We start from the raw sequence: 18350 nt of genomic DNA on the forward strand, positions 1-18350 counted from the left end.
GATTATTTTTTTCATATGTTATTTAATTTCTAGCAACATGTCCTCCGATGCCTAGCTTTGGAGTAGCTGCAAATACTGGGCTCGGTGCCACCGGAGGGCTTGGATTTACCTCTGTGAACAGGAGATTGCGGACATTGTCACTGTAAAGCCATCTGTCTGTTTGCCGGGGATCTTATTAGCATATGGAGGAATCGACATAAATCCAGTAGTCTGGGAGGGTGATCTTCAAGAAGGATTTCAAATTCTTCAACACAGTAGTAAAAGCCCCGGCACAATTGGAGGCTGTTGTTAACAATTCTCGGCAAGTCTTTTGGAGTCCAAGGAGCAAAGATACACGAGACCCATTGGGAGTTGTGTTTGGTGCTCATCTTGACGCTGCTTGTAGGGCAGGCTTTAGAAGCTATTTCAGGGACGGGCGGTCATGGTCAGGAGGTTCTTTAAGGAATCGAGACGTGCAGTCTCGTCAGAAGAATCAGAAGGCAGGGGGGGTTAAAGAGAAACTTCCACTGGATGGGGTTGATTCTGACACACAGGGAAGTAATTTTGCTTTCACCACATCGTTTAGAAACTCAAAAGACCAATTAAAATAGATATCCTTGAGTAGAGTGACTAGGGTGGAACTGACTCACCGGCAGTGGGTTGGGTTTGGGTCACTGAGCTTGTTGGAGTTGGAAGTCTCTCCTTTCGAAGCTACTGTGCGGTCAACTTAACTTGTGTGATTCCAAGGGAACCTTGGAGGAACCACACCTTTTCCAGCCTGGCCTTGGTCCAGGGCAGCAATTCAAGCACAACCCAGCTTCTCGGCAACGGCAACTAGTCAATATGAAGTCTTTCAAGAACAAATACAACCAGGTTACTCAATAAATCTCAAAGACCTCTGTCCCGGTCACCACCTAGCTGTGCTGAGGTGGAGGCCCAGGTGTGTTCACGATTGAGCTCCACCCATAACCGGCCGCCGTGAACGAAGATGGCGTTACAGTAGATGCTGAAGACCACCCTCAGACACGATGGCCTGCGTGTATGATTCTCATGCCTTCCACCAGCCCCAAGTCCATCTCTGTGGGCTTGCATCCAGTTGCCTGTACATGTCAACGTGGGGAACCCTATGTGCTTAACACCAAATCAGCCTGACTAAGCTAGGGGAGAACAAGAAACTAGGGGAATGGATAGACTTCTACAAAACTGACAGAGAGGGAAACCCCTTGAAGTGTTTGATTGCAGTTGTGTGATCGTTAAGGACTATGGCAAGAATGTCATGTTACATTATCTTATGTTAAGAATCTCAGGCCAAGGATGCATAGAAGAATATTTCAACTGCAAGAAATGAGCCAATTAAACAAATGGGTTGGCACTGAAAAATAAGTACCTCAAAGAGTTTCCATGTGGAGAATGGAACTTGAGATTTGAGAGGTGGTTCATCCGAGCTTTTCATGGGACTGGGGAGCCCCAAAGGCTGGTGACCCCAAATCCTGAATCCCTGATTCTTCAGTGAATTGCCTCTTCAGGTCACTTGACTATTTTCTACTTTTTATTTATTTTTTTTTTACTTTCCTCATCCTTCTCGATCAATGGCTAGAACCTGCAGCCCAATATCTAACAGACACTATAGAAAAAGAGGTGCTCATCTCATTCATGAATTTAAAGAGAATGCTAGGAGACCTGGTAGCATAGTGGTTACACATTGGCCTTTGATAGGCAAGGTTGGGAGTTCAAAAACTACCAGCTGCTCCTCAGAGAAAGATGATGCTTTCTACTTCCTTAAACAGTTTTTGTCTCAGAAACATATGGGACAGTATTGCTATGTCCTATAGAGCTGGTAAATTGACTTGATGGCAGTGAGTCTATTGAGCTAGGAGCCTGGGTGGCACAGTGGTTATGCATTGGGCTGCTAACCACAAGGTCAGCACTTCAAACCCACCAGCTGCTCTGTGGGAGAAAGACGAGTTTTTATTCCCCTGTAAACAGTTACAGCCCCAGCAACCCACAAGGGCGGTTCTATCCTGACCTAAGGGGTTGCTGTGAGACAGAATTCACTCAATGGCAGCAAGTTTGGTTTTTGAATAATGCAAGGAAACCTTGTGACCCTGAGGATTAGGCACCAGCTGAAAGGTCGGAGGATCAAACCCAGCAGCAGCTCCATGGACGGAAGATTCCGCCGTCTGCTCCTGTAGAGACTTGCATCTCAGAAACCCTCCATAGGTGGCTAAGAGATGGAATAAACTCGGTGACAATACGTTTGGTTTGGGCTCGGTACTGATGTTTCACTGTTGCATATGATACCTATTGTAGGCTTTGGATAGCATTTTTTTTATGTTGTTGTTGTTGTGAGGTGCCATTGAGTCAGTCCTGATGCATAGCGACCCTGTGCACAACAGACGAAACACGGCCTGGTCCTGCGCCGTCCTCACAATGGTTCCTGTGCCGGAGCCCATTGATGCAGCCCCTGGGTCAATGCATCTGACGGAGGCCCTTCCTCTTTTTTGCTGCCCTTCCACTTTACCAAGCATGATGTCCTTCTCCAGGGACAGGTCTTTCCTGATGACATGTCCCAAGTATGTAGAAGAAGCCACAAGTATGTAAGATGGAGCATTTTTTAAATTGAGTTAAAGACATCCCTTTCCACTCATAATTTGATAAGCACATCTTACAGATGGATACTGAGTTATATGATGTGCTTTCTCAGCATCTCTTGAGAAAAACATATGGCTTTTCTTCTTTTGTCATTATCATTAATATGGCGAATTGTCTCAAGAGATTTGGTTAGGGTAGATCATCTTTGTATTCCTTGAATAAATTCTTTCAGAATCATTTGAGTATCAATAAGTGCCTTTAGAAGTATTTGCTTTCTTTTCAAGAAATACCAGAACAATTACAAGAATTGAAAGAGGCAACACAATGTGTTCAGACCTTTTGTACAAAAGGTGTAAAATATTATGGTAATGACAGAATAAATCAAGTGGGGGAGATCATATTAGTATATGGCTGCTGTTTTTTTCATACTAAACAAAGTATATCAGTAGTAGAGATATCTTATAATCTTATTGATTTGTCTGCCTAAACTGTCTTTCAAACTGGACACCCCCCACTTTTTTTTAATGTGACAGACTTAACCAGGTCAATGTTAATGTCTATTCCCATCACATTTGACAAGCCCTTGTGTGTTAATAGGGGCCAAACACAAACGATTTTTATGAAGACAACTTGTAAATAGCCAGTATTTCTCTTTTTAAGTAGTTTGTGTGTCTGATCATGCTTTTGATTGTGACTTTGAGTTCTGTCATCTACATAAAAGATTTACTCGTTCATTTAATGAAACTGAATATTCCACCTTATTTTATGTCTTGACTTGGCTAGGATGGGCAGGATTTTGGAGTGCCCATCCACTAAGTTAACTTGAAAAGGACTGGTTTAGAAGATTGGTGTCTGGAGGGTATTGGATTATGTCCTCCAAAAAAATATGTTGAAGTCCTAAGCTGTACCTGAGAAAATGATCTTAATATGGGAAATAAAATTTTGATTTTTGGGTGCTATTAGTTAGCAACATCTTAAAGGAGTCGGGTGGGCCCTAATTTTGGTCCTTTCTGAGTGGCATCTTATTAGAAATGACAGGCTTGGAAACAGAGTTACACACAAAGGGGAGACGTGTGTGGAGGCACAAGCAAAGGAATGCCAGGGATTGCTGGCAGCCAGTAGAAAGTAGAAGAAAGGCAAGGGACCACTCCTGTCTCTGAGCCCACAGAGGGAATCAGCGTGTGTGATACCCTGATTCGGATATCTAAGCCCCAGAATTGTTTACGGAAACAAATTTCCATTCTTTGGAGTCACTGGCTCTGTGTTTTTTTGTTGCGGCAGATCCAAGGGACGGAGACAGTCCTGTCGCCATCACAAGAGAGCCAGGCAGGGGCCTGCGTAGACACCACCCCGTCCTTTGCTTAACGAGGACCCCAAACCCAGGGAAATGTAACCGTTTTCCCGAAGAAGGTCTCACTGGCCAGGTATCCCAGGTCCATAATGTCACCCCTGGGCTCTGCCCAATGCGACACGCTGGACTCAGTGCAGTCTCTTACCTCTTCATGGTCCCAGGCCCCCTTAAGAATCTGAGGCTTTGGACCTTCAACTCAGCATGACCCATGTGCCTTTGCAGGTTTGCACACACACTCTGGGGAGCTCGTGGATGTCCCGGCTGAGCAGTAGCGCCCAAGCAAAGAACCCTGTGCTGAGAGGCAGTGAGGTGCTGTAGACACTGGGTGGGTGCTGTTCTTTGCCTTGCTTTCCCTCGCTTGCTGTGTACAACGCAAGTCCACGGTCACTTCGCACTAGGTGGTATTTTTCTCCCATCCTGAAAGTCTTTTTCGATAGCCTCCTATGCACCAGGCCCTGGTTAAGCATTCGGGAGACAGCAGAGAACAAATGGACTCCTTGTTGGATGAAGCTTATGTTCCGATGTCGGATGATAGTCAGTGGACAAATATACAAGTAAATATGCTCTGTGTATGGGTATATACATACATGTATGTTTTTATCTGTTGACTCTACTGTTCCTTCATGTGTGCATGTTATCTATACATACAGTGCAATGATTCAGTACAAGGGATGAGAGAGGATGAGACGGGTGCGTTGGTAGGCTTGACGGTGACCGGAAGTTTGGACTTCATCCGACGGAGATGCTGAGGAGGGACATTGCATAGACGGTTGGGTCAGAGTGCGCGTGGGGGCATCTAGGTTTCTTGTTGGGAGCGCTTCCACTGAGATCCCACTTAGCAAGACCGGGAGCTCAAGGAGGAGCAGGGCTTAGGGGAGAAGACAGCGAATTCAACTTTGAAATCTCGGTGATTATAAAACCTCTTTGTATGTGTTGGATGAGAAGTTCTATCTCATCCACCCATTTGTTTGCCCATTTCTCCCCTCATCCATTTGTCTGTCCATCCTGTCATCCATCTGTTCATCCACCTGTCCACCTACCTGTCTTTCATTTACTCCCTCGCCCTCATCCAGGGATTCCACTCTCAACTGATCTTTGTATTAATTATTGCTTGGGGAGCTGTAACATGGTGTTTTAGCAGCTGTCATTGGTTCTCTGATCATACTGATTGTTCTGAAATATGGTGTAAATGGAACAAGCAGGATAATGCTTAATTGCCTCCCTTTAATTGGGACTGGAAGTTTTTTCTTTTTTTTAATCTCAACACTAAGATTTTTGCAGAATAATTTCAAATTATAAAAAGTATGTTTTTGTTCTACTATTAACCAAACCCAAACCCCGCTGCCATCAAGGCATCTTTACTCACAGGGACTCTTGGTAGGGTGTCTGAGGCGAGGCTACACATCTTTAGGGAAACAGAAAACCACATTTTTCCTTCCCCAGAGAGGCCAGTGGGCTGGAACTACTGTGTGGTTAACAGCACAGCTTGTAACCAACAAAGCCACCAGACCTCCTGTTGGCATCTACAGGAAAATGTCCTGATCCAAACGGCCGTCATGACCTCTAGTCTTCTTGGAATTTGTATTCCAGTTCTGGGAAAGACAGACTTGACCTTGCAGAAATGAGCTACTTTGTCTCCCTCTCCTCCGTCCATAAGCAAGAGCACACTCATTTCCTGCCTCTGACAAAAGATCCCCGAGCATATGGTCTCTGTAAAACATTAACCACCACAGCAGTTAAACAGGGAAGGGAGTGAGTTCCTGGATGCTATGTCAGACTTTTCAAAATATGCCAGAGATCCCCTTGAGTCTTTATTCAACGACTAATGCAGAGTGGGGAAGAAGAAAATCCGTGAGTCAAGTCTTCCTGTTGAAGCCTCAACTGCCCCTGGACGCATCTGTCTCTTAAGTGTAAGGCCAGACAGCAAACGCCATGGACGACCAGAAACCAGGAGAGCAACAGGGACTTCACTTTGAGTGACTCCCTTCCTCCAGCTGGGTCTCGGAGTCTACTTCCCTTTCGATTGAGAAATTCTGTGGGTCTTCGTGGTTCGTTGATATGGCTCCAGGAAGAGCGAGTTTGCAACATCTGCCAACAGGGGGAATTTGTATTTCACTAGTAGAATCCCTGCCTTCCCTGTGGGAACTCTGGGTTCGATTCCATTGGCCAATGCCGCTTGAGTGCAGCCACCACTGAACTGTCGGTGGAGGCTTGCGTGTTGTCAGGAAGCCGAGTGGGTTTCAGTGAAGCTTCCAGACTAAAATGAAGTAGGAAGACAAGCCTAGTGGTTTACTTCTGAATCGGAACCAATGAAAATCACATCCACCATGACGATTTGATCCATAACTGAGCACAGGATGGCCTGGGAGCAGGCAGCAGTTGTGCACAGTCACCGTAAGCTGTGAATCAACTTGATGGACACTGACCCATGACATGGACGTTTTACATTCCCGTACCTTGTAGTCCCACGACTTTACTTCTAGGACCCTCTCCTATAAACATATTTGGGAGCAGCTTCTTGACCATATTCATATTCTACTGTATGATTAGTTACATCACATCATGGTTCAGCCTAACTGTAGAAAAGAAAAAAAGATCATCGGTGGAAAGATGGTGCTACTTAAAGTCAATTTGCTTTTACTGGTTACCTGCAACAATTTAAGCATCTGTTATCTGAAACAGGTTATAAGCTTTTGTTTCATAACATGATTTAGGACCTCTACTTTCCTAATTATTTTTGATAACTTATTGTTAATTGGGAGTTAATACATCATTCCATAGTTCAATCATGTCACGCAGAGTTGTATAGTTGCTACCTCAATCAGTTTCCAAACTTTCTTTATCTTCCTGGACTCCTTGGCAACGTCTCCCTGTACCCCTCCTCCACCACTGTACACTGTACACTGTACCCCCGCCACCCCCAACAAGACCCTTATTCTACTTGCTGTCTCTATAGGTTCATCAGTTCTCGATTCATAGACCAAAAAAAACCCAGAAAAACATATTGCACAACTTCAGGAGGGTGGGTACACACTGAACTGTGATCCACAGGTCAGCACTTCGAAACCACCAGGTGCTCCAAGGGAGCCAGTCGGGGCTTTCTACTCTTGCTAACAGTTACAGCGTCAGAAACTCACCGGAGCGGTGCCACTGTCCCCCAGGGTCTCTATGAGTCAGCATCAACTCAGTGACAGTGAGTTTGGTTTGTTTAACATACTTACAATCTATAGGTTATCGTCCTCTTTTCACACTTATGTTGCTGTGGCCCCAGATATTGTCCCATTTCATTTAGTAATAACTAGGTTTCACTAATCCACAGCTAAGGGGCCTCGGTGGTGGGGTGGTTATGTGTTGGGCAACTTCACTGAAAGATCCGTAGTTTGAAACCCCCAGCGGGTCTACAGGAGAAAGTCCGGGCTTTCTACTCCGGTTAAGAGTTAGTCTCCCAAACCTACTGGGGACGCTGGGCTCTGTCCCAGCGGGCCGCTGTGAGTCAGGATAGAGCCAATGGCAGTGAGTTTCTGAGAGACACAAGCTGCCCAGGAATTTGTCCTCTAAACGTAACCGAACACAGTGTCCCCATCAAACGCATGTGCAGAGTTCTTTTGTCAACCGCTGTACATGGACTGTTTTTTTTTTTTTTTACATTTTATTAGGGACTCATACAATTCTTATCACAATCACATGGACTGTTTTCAGTTTCGGGGGAAAACCGGTTGTCAAGCTGATTCTGACTCATCGCAACCTGATTACCTTAAATTTTAGGGAAAATCGGTGCCTTTTTCAACTTCCTGTATTTTTGCCGGCAACAAGGAGGGGTGGAGCGGATTACTGGGGTAGGATGGGGAGTGGGGGTGGGGTGGCGGTGTTGGTGAGCTGGCATCCTGACGCTGCAGTTTTGGTTGGATCTTTGGGAACCTCTTAGAACCTGGTATTCTGTATGCAGTGTCTGTGTGTGGCAACGTCCGCCGTGGTTCTCAACCTGTGGGTAGCGACCCCTTTGGAGACTGAATGACCCTTTCACAGGCCCAATTCCTAAAAGTACCAAAACTACAGTGATGAAGTAGCAACGAAAATAATGTTAGGGGGGGGGGGTCCCACCAGGACTGTCTTCAAGGGTCGTGGCCTTAGGAAGGTTGAGAACCACTGACCTAGAGAATGTTTTCATTTCTACCAGGGCATGCTAGTCAAGGGTGGCCTCGTCTTAGCTATCTGTCATTGACAGGTGACGTCTCTTCCCTGCTGGGAGTTTTCATTTGCTTTTAATGTTACTGGAAAGTGCTTGCTGCCCCCAAGAGCAGAAACTGAAATTCTGCCCAAGTCTTAGCATCTCTAATCAGAAGTAAATTAGGAGCCCATGCTTCATAAAGATAAAATTTGAATCTTCCCCTAATTCCACCCACCTGTCATTTTGTGTGTCGTGATGGCTTACCTGTTCCTGTGCTGCTGGAAGCCCCGCCATCAGCATTTCAAAAACCAGCAGGTCAGCCATGTGGCCTGGCTTTCAGCAGAGCTTCCAGACTGAGACAGACTAGGAAGAGACACCCAGCGCCCCATGAAAACCCAAGAATCGCAATGGAACATTCCCCAGACCGTGCTGGAAGACAATCCCATCGTGTAGAAAGTACTTGAATGACAGTGGACTAGATAGGACGGGTGACCACGGACGGGGCGCAGGACTGGGCAAGGTTCCCCTCTGTTGGGCACAGGGCTGCTGGGAGTTGCCCACTTGACGGTAAATACCAAGGTACCCTGCCGTGAGAAACACCAGGAAACCAAACCCCATCGAGTCGATTCTAACCCACAGAAGCCCTACTGGACAGCTGAGACTTGGCCCTGGGGGTTCTGAGTCTGGACATCTTGAAGGGGCTGGAAAGCCTTGCTGTTCTCCACAGGTAGAGGCTGGTGGCTTTGGGTTCTCAGCCCAGTGTGTAACCCACTACGCCCCCCAGGCTGCGTAAATGAAAAGCAGCTCTCTGCCTTGGTGGGGGCAGCAGTCTCGGTCAGAGCAGGGGGAATGCCAGCCCCCAGCCAGGGCCCACGCACCCAGGCACTGCAGTGCCCGCTCCTCAGACCTCTGCCTTCCCTGGACGCCTGGGCTTCCTAGAGCTGCCTTGGCATAAGAGCAGCAGGTGGGTAGCCCGAAGCAGCAGGCACGTAAGGCCCCCAGAGCTGAGGGTGGAGTGTGCGCATGTAGGATGTTGCACCTGTCGGTGTCTTCTGAAGCTGTCCCAGCCTCTCTGCCAGTTGCTGGCCCATTTTTGTTACCTGATTGGCTGCGTGTTTGGAGACTGGAGTGCATTTAAAGTGCCTTTTTAATAGGTTTTATGATCAATGTGAAAGATGCATCTCAAAAGATGTTTCTCACTGCCATCAAGTCAATTCCAACTCGGAGCCACCCTGCTGAACAAAGCAGAACTGCCCCTGCGGGTTACACAGGGCACGTCTTTACAGGAGCAGAAAACCTCAGCTTTCTCCCGGGGAGTCGCTGGGGGATTCTAATTGCTGAGCCAGCCACTCAGTCCCTAAAGTAACCCAGTGAGCCTCCAGAGAGCCTCCAGAAGTGTAGTTGGAAGCATTTGCCATTCTCTTGCTCCTGTCTCCAACTTCCTCTTCCCAGTTGTCCCTCTGTCGCACTCTCCTGGAAACCCCCGCCTGGGGTCAGTCCCTGCTGCCTCCCTGAGCCCTTCCAGGGAGCAGCCTGTGCATAGAGTACAAGGCTTTGGGTTTCCCCAGTCAGCCATCCAAGCCTCTACTCAACTGCTTCTTTAATGTCCCATCATCCGGTCCCAGCAAAGAACGACAGAGAACTTTCTGGAAGGCACTTCCTCTCTCTCCTTCCTTCCATCAAACCCAGGCACCTACCAGCACATGAACTGCCCTTGTCCCTATCCCATGGCTCTGTGCCCAGGGGTCAATTCCTACTCAAAGAGACCCTTTGGGGCAGTAGACCTGCCCATGAGGTTGCTAAGGCTGCCGTCTCTATGGGAAAAGGCTGGTGGGCTCGCACTGTCCACCTTTCACTCAGGAACAGAGAATGTGACTATCGTGTCACCAAGCTCCTTCCTCCTAGAGTAGAAATGTCCATCCTCACCCTTCCCCGGGCCCTGTGCTCCGCACCTCCGAGTCCCGAGCACGGATTCTTCCCGGTTGCCCCTTCTCTGTTATTTCTTTAACATCGGCATCTAATCTGGTTAAGTTGAACCAGTTTAGCCAGTTGAAAGGTTCCCCCTTCACCCCATTGCCATGTCGTCGCTTTCTACTCCCAGAGACCCGTGTGTATCGGTGGAATTTCACTCCATGGGGTCTTCAGTGATTGACACCCAGTGGATCACCAGGCCTTTCATCCACAGCACCGGTGAACGGGGTGGATGCAAACCTTGTGCGCCACCTGAGCTCCTAAAGCAGGGTCACCACACTTCACAAAAGAAAATGCAGGAGGCTGGTGACATCGGGAGTTCAAGTAAACAACGAATAAATCTTTCCTACGTCCCAGATATTCCATGGGACAAACTTATTCTGAAAATAACAACAGCAACCACCACCCCACCCCGCCGCGCTCTGCTGTCTGCCGGCAGTTCTAATTTAACTGGGCACCTCTTATCTTATTAGCAGCACCAACAGCAACCACCACCCTGCCCCGCAGCGCTCTGCTGTCTGCCTGCGGTTCTAATTTAACTGGGCACCTCTTATCTTATTAGCAGCACCGCCCCTGAGTGCCTCGGTGAGCCTCGAGTGCCCAGGCATGCTGCTTTGTTCTTTCACGGCCAGGCTTTGGCAGAGTCTGGGTTCTGTAGCCTTCCGACCCCCACTGAGTCGCCCCATCAGAGCCTCTGGCCTGGAGCCATCTCAGAGAATACTGAACCTACAGTATTTCTGTCTCCGTTTCAGCTTCCTGCTCAGAAAAACTCCCTGTTCCGAGTGCCCAGTCCATCTTCCCTGTACTGCTGCTTGCTTCAGGCTGTGCGCCATCCGGCCCCTGCTCAGACCCCAGACGACTTCTGATTCGGATGTCTCTCACCTGCAGCATGGAAGAGGGGTGGGTGCAGACCACCAGCGTGTGCCGGCGGCACAAGGAGACCCACTGGCCATTGGGTGCCTGCTGCCGTGCTGGTCTCTGTGAGAGGAAGTTTTATTCCAGTAGGGTCTATGCAAGTAGTGTCCTTCTTGGTGACCCCAGACAGTGTATGTGCAGTTATGGTTACCCTGGTCATAACCCATGGTTACTCAGTCATACCCTCCCCCCACTACCACCCACGATCCTGTAGCTCAGTACATTGGACCGTCACCTCTGTGGCTTGTCAGTGGCCTTCACTCTAGCTACTCTCACCTGGTGAATTTGGAGCTCTTTGGCCTCTGTGATGACATACCCCATCCCCCACCCACGTAGCCTCAGGTGCCTCTGGCTGCCCAGGGCTCTGCCCATGACCTCAGCGTCCTCCAGGCTTTGCTCACCCTCCACCGGGCATCCTGCCGAGCCCAGCCCAGCACTGACCAGCCTCTCTTGACCTTCTCCAGAGTTCATTGGTTCTGTGACAGGGACGATAAACGCCCCCTTCCAGTGCCCAGGCCTGAGACCCGAGCCCAGTCATCCACTTCCCGGCCCCAGTTTCTTCCCTGGCTATCATTTCTCGTGACTACCTCTTCCCCTGGATTCCCAGAACAGCCACCGAGCTCAGCTTTGCAGTTGAATCAGCTTGTCAGGGAGAGCTTGCTAAAATGTAAATCAAATCCAATTGATTTTGAGCATCTTAACTTTGTTGAGAAGGTCTGGGTATCTGGTCACTGCTGCCTTGGTCCCTCCTGGGTCTCCAGCTCCAGTCGTCTACACCAGCTGTACCCTTTGCTCCCTCTGGGAAATGCTGTGTTTAAGGATCTCTTACTCCTCTGGCCGGCCCTCATCATACCAGGCAGTCCCTCCTTCTAGTGTGACCATCCCAACTTCCCAATGTATACAGCTCCCTAGCACACAGCTGTCTCTGCCAGCCAGAGTGGCCCAAGAGGGACAGCCAAGACTCTCTTCTATTTCACAAACACCTACCCAATGTCACCATTCACCTCGAGTGTGTCCTCCTGTGGTGGCTTGTGTGTCATTCAGATGTTAGAAACCATGCCACCAGATTTCAAATGCCAGTAGGGTGATTCACCATGGAGAGGTTTCGGTGGAACTTCCAGATTGAAACATACCAGGAAGGAGGACCTGTCCTGTGGGTCTACTTCTGAAGAAATTGCCCCTGAAAACCCCGTGGATTGCCGCAGAACGTCGTCTGATGTGATGCCAGAAGACAAGCCCTCAGAGGACATCTGGGAAAGAGCAGCCTCCGCGAGGACAGACAACCTTGACCTCAGTGTAGAGCTTTGGCACTTCCTTCGTTGATGTGGCAAAACTCAAAATGAGAAGAACCGGCTACAGACATCCACTGATAACTAGAGTGTGGAATGTAGAATGTTAATCTAGGAAAATTAAGAGTCACCACAATTGAAACAGAAGGCATGTAGATGCTGGGCACTGGTGAGCTGCTGTGGACCACTCTGACTCAGACAAGCATGTGGCCTACTGTGCCGGGAGGGGCGCCTTGAAGAGGAAGGGCACCCCGCTCATCGTCAAAAAGAACATTTCAACAACTATCTTTAAGTACAATTCGGTCACTGCCAGTAACTGGATCATATTCATATGCCTACAAGGAAGACTGGTTAATACAGCTATTCAAATCGGCACACCAACCACTAATACCAAAGATGAAGAAAGTTGGAAACAAAGAGGGATCGATAGTTAGAACGTACGGCCTTGGTGGTAGAAATGAAACTAGATAATCTCGTAATACAATTTTGCAGGATCAGGACTTTTCCTTATACACACCCATTTTCAATAACATAAATGGTGACTATACGCGTGGGTGTCAACAGATGGAATACACAGGAATCAACTCAACATCTGTGGAAAGGGAGTGGAGAAGCTTGATATCATCGGTCAGAACAAGGCTGGGGTTGACTGGAACAGACCATCCATTGTTCATGCAAGTTGCAGCCGATGAAAACAGAGACAACACCGTGCAGGTCAAAGTACAAAGTTAAATACACTTCACCTGGGTTAGAGACCACATAAAGAACACTAAGGACAAGAGAGCAGCTAAGTCGTAGGGTGACATCAATGACATCATATATGAAGAGAGCAGAGTCTCATGAAGAAAAGGCCAACATAGATAAGAGACTCTGAAGCATGCCCTTCAATGTTGAATAATTAAAGCAATGATGAAGTAAAACAGCCAAATAAAATGTATTTCAAAGATAGCTCACGAAGACAAAGTAAAGGTGATCATGAACTGTGCAAAGACACTGGAGTTAGAAACCCAAGAGAAAAACTCTCTCGGCGTTGCCCACGCTGCAAGGACAGGGAGAAGAGGTGGAAGAACTTGCAAGGTTGACGGTTTCTCTGGGCAAAGCGTTGAACGATGTGGGAAGCTTCGAGAGAAGAGGGAGGAGGGAACGCAGAGAGTTACTGTACTAAAGAGGATCGGTCAGTGGTTCAACCATTTCAGGAGGTAGCACATGATCAAAACCCAATGGTATTAAAGGAGAAGTCCAACTTGTACCGAAGACATTGACAACCACGAAAATAAATAAATAGAACTTCCAGAGGCAACACAGTACCGGCTGAGATCCTTCAACAAAGAGAGCCACAATGAAAGTGCCCGTGCTCGTGTATGCCAAGGAATCTGGAAGACTTATCTGGCCAACTGACCGACGAGGCCCATACTCATGCCCATTCCAAACAAAAATGACCCAAGAGAATGCAGAAATTATGCAGCACTTTGCTAATATCACACGCAACCAAAAGTTTTGTTGGACTCAGTAATGGTTGTGACAGTACATCCACAAACAGAAAGCTGCCAGAAATGCAAGCTGGACACAGAGGAGGATGTGAAACGAGGGGTGCCGTTGATGATGTCAGAGGGATCTTGGCTGAAAGCAGAGAATATTCGAACGATGCTTCCTTGTGTCTTATTGACGACACGAAGGCATTCGACCGTGTGGATCATCACAGATTTTGGATAACGTATTAAGGATGGAAATCCCAGACATCTCACTGTATCCATGGGAAACCTATACACAGACCCAAAGGCAGTCCAAACAGGGGCTACTGAATGGTTTCAAGGTAGGAAAGATGTGCGTGTCGGGGCTATTCTTTCACCACACGCATTCGATCTGTGTCTAAGGAAATCATTTTAGAAGCTGGACTATCTGTAAAAGGAGCCTCGGGAATAGAGAACAGTTAGGAACAACCTGTGATCTGCAGGTGATAGACCTTTGCGTGCTGAAAGGGCAGAGGGATTGAAACACTTAATGATGAAGACCAGAGACTACAGCCGCCAGTTTGGAATACACTTCAACATAATTTTTTTAAAATCATCACAACGGGAACAATATACCGCATCACGATAAACTGAGTAAAGACTGAAGTTGCCGATCAAGGACGTCATTCTACACGCCACAGTAGTGCTCATGGAAGCAGCCGGCTAGGAGTCAAGCAACCGGCAGACCTGCTGCCAAACACGGCGTTTAAAGTGTTTTTAAAACAGTCGGACTGGCATGGGATTCACGTATCATGCAATTCAATAGTTCAATTACTTCAAGAGGAGTTGTACAATCTTAAGTGGTTTTTAAAAAACAAAGTTGTCGCTTGGGGGACTAGAGTGCGCCTGGCGCAAGGAGTGCTGTTTTCAATGGCTTCACATGCATGTGACAGTTGGGCAAGGAAACCAGGAGGAAAGAAGAATTAATGCATTTGAACTATGCTATTAGCAAAGAATATAAAATGCACCACTGACTGCCAGAGAGATGAACAAATCTGTCTGGGTGAGTCTGAGTAGACTAGAGAAACAAACTCACAGAAACTCATATGGATAAGGGAGAGTTTTAAAGGGTAAGTGTACATTAAGAAAGCATCCCAACTCAGTGCTATCCAAGCTCATAAGTTCAATATTAGCCCATCTGTCCAACACTGATCTACAAAGTCTTCCTCAATTTCACAGAACACACGCAATGATGCCAACTGCAGGAGGAAAGCCGAGTCAGTGAATGTGTAAGCATTTCAGCGCCGGCAGGGGTCTCCACACGGCTGCTCCAGCGCTCAGGACTGCATCGGGGTAGGTCCATGTGGCTTCTCCTCAGGGATGTCTTGCAGGAAGTGAGCCTTGCCAGCTGAAGCAGGGAACTGGCTAAGGCAGCTGCCCCCTGGTCTGACCACCAGAAAGCAAGAGACCCGAGAACCAGAAAGGTGAGGCTCACCGAGCCATTTATCTCTCCACATGTGTTTATCGGCCAGGTTGGCACAATAAACCTTAACTATCTCACTGTCTTAAAAGAATAACAGCCAGAAGCTCCTTAGAAGGGAGACTGTTGAGACTTTGTCTCCTGTCCTTTGAACATGTTATCAGGAAAGATTAATCCCCGGAGAAGGACATCGTGCTTGGGAAAGTAGAGGGTCAGTGACGCAGTGGCTGCAACACTGGGCTCCAACCTAGGGCTGATTTGGAGGAGGGCGCAGGACTGAGCACTGTATGGTAGTCTTTGGACAGACAGAGTGGCTATGGGTCTGAATTGACTCCGTAACACCTAACAACAGTACATTCCTGATGCCCATCCTGACACCTGGCACCCAGCAGGTCTGCCAACAGCTTTGGGTCAAATAGAATCCTCTTCAGGAACTCCACTAATACCCTGCTGTAGCGCTGACTGGATTCCACTTGTCCACCCTCAGCTGGAAAATGGATCCTTCATCTCTGAGCTGTTGATCCTAATAGGTGCCACGTGGAGGGCAGACACGGGTGCAGGGTGTGGAGCGCAGACAGTGGGGTGCGGGTGCGGGGCGTTCGCTCCATGAAGGAGTCATTGCACGACAGAATCCGCCACCGCAAAGAACGCACGAGAGACAGGATGTGGGGGCTGCTCCAGTGACGTAATGAACCTGCATCCCTGGGAATCAATATTTCTACAGAAGCAATGTTCATGTTCTATGACTGATCACTGTGCGGCAGACAGCAAATGGGATCCCAAGCTCCACATCTTCAACCTGCCTCGCAGTAGTCTAGTCTCCGGCAGCGCACAAAGACCGGCACCTTGCTTCCCAGTCAGCCGTCAGGTGGGACTGATCTCACAGGATTAGCACAGCACCAACGAGCACTGACGGCTGAGCCGCTGCTAACTCGGTCTCTTGTTTCTGAAGCTGGCAGGTGGGTGTTTTCCTAGAGACCCCTGCAGCGCACAGGTGGCGACCACTCCTACAGCCCCTCGTGCACCGACCGCACGCAACCCACTCGGGCTGGTCTGACGGTGCGGCCCACCCACGTATGGAAACAGCTGCTCGGCGATGCCCAAGGCGCCCACTTGAGTAGTCAGACGCCCCTCATATCAAAAGTTTCCATCTGTTTCTTCCACCGGCACCGGAGAGAGAGACTCAAAGTGCTTGATGTGGCCTGCGCTTGTTTTTGTGCCTCTTAGGAACCCACTTCCCACATGTGTGTCTCTAAGGATGGAAGTTCGTTTGTCCCAGAGAACATTCACCGTGGTTTCTACCAAACCCAATCATTGGATTTCAGAAATGAACTCGAAAGCAGGATCGTTTTCTTTTGTCTTGATTTTCTCCTCCCACCGCCCCCCTTCATTAACTGTCTTTGAGGAAGAGATGACTCATCCCCCAAGTTCCTGTGTGTGTTTTTTCTTTCATTTATAACATTTACACCAAAATATACTACTGATATTGCAGTCTGTGTAGTAAAAACCACCTGTCAGGCAAAAAAATACAAACCAACCAAAAAACCCTAAAACCCTCTCTAGAAGAAACTGTCCATTTTCTCTGGGGCAAATGAGAACTGAGTTAGGTTTTCTTGAATGTTCCCAACACAAGACGATGGGGTGTGACCAGTCCCTTCTCCGTGTGCAGGTAACAAAGAGCAAACGAAGAAACACACTGTGCTCTGAGCCAAGAAGGGGAACTCACTGGCTTGTGGTTTGGAGAGTCAACTGGACTCTGGAAGAGGCACTGATCAATGCCCTAGACCAGTGGTTCTCAGCCTTCCTCATGCCACGACCCCCTTATACAGTTCCTCATGTGGTGGTGACCCCCACCCCCCAACCATAAAATTATTTTCCTTGCTACTTAATCACTGTCCTTTTGCTACTGTGATGAATTGGGTGACCCCTGTTGAAGGGTCGTTTGACCCCCAAAGGGGTCACAACCCACAGGTTGAGAACCGCTGCCCTAGACACTGCTGTGCAAACCTCTTATGTCAAAGCCTGGGACCACCATGACTTTTCACTTTTTCTTGCCGGGATACCAAGTTAAGGGACCTCTGAGGCCGCTCATTACTGTTCAGGCTCCTGAAACATCAGACAACTTCACCCACAGAACTTATAAAGCACAACCAATTGCCATTGAGCTGCTTCTGATGTGTGGAGACCTCATGTGTGTGGAGCAGAGCAATTCTCCAGGGGGCTTCACAGCTGGGACTTCTCAGAAGGAGAATGCTACGTCCATCTTTCAAGGTGCCCCTCGATGGCTTCAAATTGTCAACCACTTGGTTAGCAGGCAAACACTTAAGCCACTGAACCAACCGCTACTGAAGTTCTAGCAAGGGTCATTCAAAGTACTGGAGTATTCAGATAGGATCTTAGATATTATCATTCGGTATGAAGCCGTGTGCCCTTTCTTAGCCCCAAGTGGAGTGTTTTCATGTGGCTTGGCAAGATTTCTTGGAAAATTAGAAGGAAAAAAATCTTCCATAAGAGAGGGAGAGGAGAGCAAGGAAGAGCGGGGGGAAATGAGGAGCTGATACCAAGGGCTCAAGTAGAAAACAAATGTTTTGAGAATGATGAGGGCAACAAATATACAAATGTGCTTGACACACAATGGGTGGATGTATGGATTGTGATAAGAGTTGTATGAGCCCCCAATAAAATGATTAAAAAAACATTTTAAAATGTTTTAATATAATAACAAATTTCTTATCAAAAATAGTCAAGAAAGCCAAATAGAAGGACTTCATATATTTAAATAAAAACATTTGCCCAGGAACAAATACTTTATGATTATGTCATACATCAGAGACTAGGAAAACAATCTTATAAGGAAGAAAAAGAGATATAGCGATTATTGCATTAAATTTATCTCATTCTGTGATTGTCTCAGACTGATGCTGAAGTTTATACTCACAAGTGTTCATTTTATTGCTTTGCTCTGTGATTTCATATATTGAGTGTATGGAATGTGGCACAGAGAGGCATCCTCTGCTAAGGTCCCATGGAGCCTTTGAATCGCCGTTGTCATTGGGATTCCCTACAGATAGTTCTTAAAGGAGCATAATATTCAAGGCAGATGTTCTTTACTGGTCACACTGGTTTTAGGAAGGCCCAAGGGGATATCTTTAGT

The sequence above is a fragment of the Tenrec ecaudatus genome, chromosome 1, assembly GCF_050624435.1.
Source record: "Tenrec ecaudatus isolate mTenEca1 chromosome 1, mTenEca1.hap1, whole genome shotgun sequence".
Taxonomy (NCBI): domain Eukaryota; kingdom Metazoa; phylum Chordata; class Mammalia; order Afrosoricida; family Tenrecidae; genus Tenrec; species Tenrec ecaudatus.